Raw genomic sequence first — 2,500 nt, 5'->3', positions numbered from 1 at the left:
TTGCGCGGTGACCGTCGAGAGCGGAGCAAAACGTCAGCCATCTCAGCACCCTGGAACCCCCCGGGTGGCACAGGGCTGGATGGGGCTTTCGTATAGCAGGGACGGTGCTGCCTCTCGCTTCGCTCGCTGTCCGCCGCTCGCCGCTCGCTCGTGCAGCCAAAAATGGCCAGTTTTGGCCCGTTTTTGGGCCGTTTTGGCCAGTTTTTGGCCTGTTCTTGCATTGCGCGGTGACCGTCGAGAGCGGAGCAAAACGTCAGCCATCTCAGCACCCTGGAACCCCCCGGGTGGCACAGGGCTGGATGGGGCTTTCGTATAGCAGGGACGGTGCTGCCTCTCGCTTCGCTCGCTGTCCGCCGCTCGCCGCTCGCTCGTGCAGCCAAAAATGGCCAGTTTTGGCCCGTTTTTGGGCCGTTTTGGCCAGTTTTTGGCCTGTTCTTGCATTGCGCGGTGACCGTCGAGAGCGGAGCAAAACGTCAGCCATCTCAGCACCCTGGAACCCCCCGGGTGGCACAGGGCTGGATGGGGCTTTCGTATAGCAGGGACGGTGCTGCCTCTCGCTTCGCTCGCTGTCCGCCGCTCGCCGCTCGCTCGTGCAGCCAAAAATGGCCAGTTTTGGCCCGTTTTTGGGCCGTTTTGGCCAGTTTTTGGCCTGTTCTTGCATTGCGCGGTGACCGTCGAGAGCGGAGCAAAACGTCAGCCATCTCAGCACCCTGGAACCCCCCGGGTGGCACAGGGCTGGATGGGGCTTTCGTATAGCAGGGACGGTGCTGCCTCTCGCTTCGCTCGCTGTCCGCCGCTCGCCGCTCGCTCGTGCAGCCAAAAATGGCCAGTTTTGGCCCGTTTTTGGGCCGTTTTGGCCAGTTTTTGGCCTGTTCTTGCATTGCGCGGTGACCGTCGAGAGCGGAGCAAAACGTCAGCCATCTCAGCACCCTGGAACCCCCCGGGTGGCACAGGGCTGGATGGGGCTTTCGTATAGCAGGGACGGTGCTGCCTCTCGCTTCGCTCGCTGTCCGCCGCTCGCCGCTCGCTCGTGCAGCCAAAAATGGCCAGTTTTGGCCCGTTTTTGGGCCGTTTTGGCCAGTTTTTGGCCTGTTCTTGCATTGCGCGGTGACCGTCGAGAGCGGAGCAAAACGTCAGCCATCTCAGCACCCTGGAACCCCCCGGGTGGCACAGGGCTGGATGGGGCTTTCGTATAGCAGGGACGGTGCTGCCTCTCGCTTCGCTCGCTGTCCGCCGCTCGCCGCTCGCTCGCGCAGCCAAAAATGGCCAGTTTTGGCCCGTTTTTGGGCCGTTTTGGCCAGTTTTTGGCCTGTTCTTGCATTGCGCGGTGACCGTCGAGAGCGGAGCAAAACGTCAGCCATCTCAGCACCCTGGAACCCCCCGGGTGGCACAGGGCTGGATGGGGCTTTCGTATAGCAGGGACGGTGCTGCCTCTCGCTTCGCTCGCTGTCCGCCGCTCGCCGCTCGCGCAGCCAAAAATGGCCAGTTTTGGCCCGTTTTTGGGCCGTTTTGGCCAGTTTTTGGCCTGTTCTTGCATTGCGCGGTGACCGTCGAGAGCGGAGCAAAACGTCAGCCATCTCAGCACCCTGGAACCCCCCGGGTGGCACAGGGCTGGATGGGGCTTTCGTATAGCAGGGACGGTGCTGCCTCTCGCTTCGCTCGCTGTTCGCCGCTCGCCGCTCGCTCGCGCAGCCAAAAATGGCCAGTTTTGGCCCGTTTTTGGGCTGTTTTGGCCAGTTTTTGGCCTGTTCTTGCGTGGTGCGGTGACCGTCGTGAGCGGAGCAAAACGTCAGCCATCTCAGCACCCTGGAACCCCCCGGGTGGCACAGGGCTGGATGGGGCTTTCGTATAGCAGGGACGGTGCTGCCTCTCGCTTCGCTCGCTGTTCGCCGCTCGCCGCTCGCTCGCGCAGCCAAAAATGGCCAGTTTTGGCCCGTTTTTGGGCTGTTTTGGCCTGTTTTTGGGCTGTTCTTGTGTGGCGCGGTGACCGTCGTGAGCGGAGCAAAATGTCAGCCATCTCAGCACCCTGGAACCCCCCGGGTGGCACAGGGCTGGATGGGGCTTTCGTATAGCAGGGACGGTGCTGCCTCGCGCTTCGCTCGCTGTTCGCCGCTCTCCGCTCGCTCGCGCAGCAAAAAATGGCCAGTTTTGGCCCGTTTTTGGGCTGTTTTGGCCAGTTTTTGGCCTGTTCTTGCGTGCCGCGGCGACCGTCGTGAGCGGAGCAAAACGTCAGCCATCTCAGCACCCTGGAACCCCCCGGGTGGCACAGGGCTGGATGGGGCTTTCGTATAGCAGGGACGGTGCTGCCTCTCGCTTCGCTCGCTGTCCGCCGCTCGCTGCTCGCTCGCGCAGCCAAAAATGGCCAGTTTTGGCCCGTTTTTGGGCTGTTTTGGCCTGTTTTTGGGCTGTTCTTGTGTGCCGCGGCGACCGTCGTGAGCGGAGCAAAATGTCAGCCATCTCAGCACCCTGGAACCCCCCGGGTGGCACAGGGCTGGATGGG

Source organism: Musa acuminata, unplaced genomic scaffold, assembly GCF_036884655.1.
Source record: "Musa acuminata AAA Group cultivar baxijiao unplaced genomic scaffold, Cavendish_Baxijiao_AAA HiC_scaffold_425, whole genome shotgun sequence".
In the NCBI taxonomy this organism is placed as follows: domain Eukaryota; kingdom Viridiplantae; phylum Streptophyta; class Magnoliopsida; order Zingiberales; family Musaceae; genus Musa; species Musa acuminata.
This window is presented reverse-complemented; position numbering follows the sequence as displayed.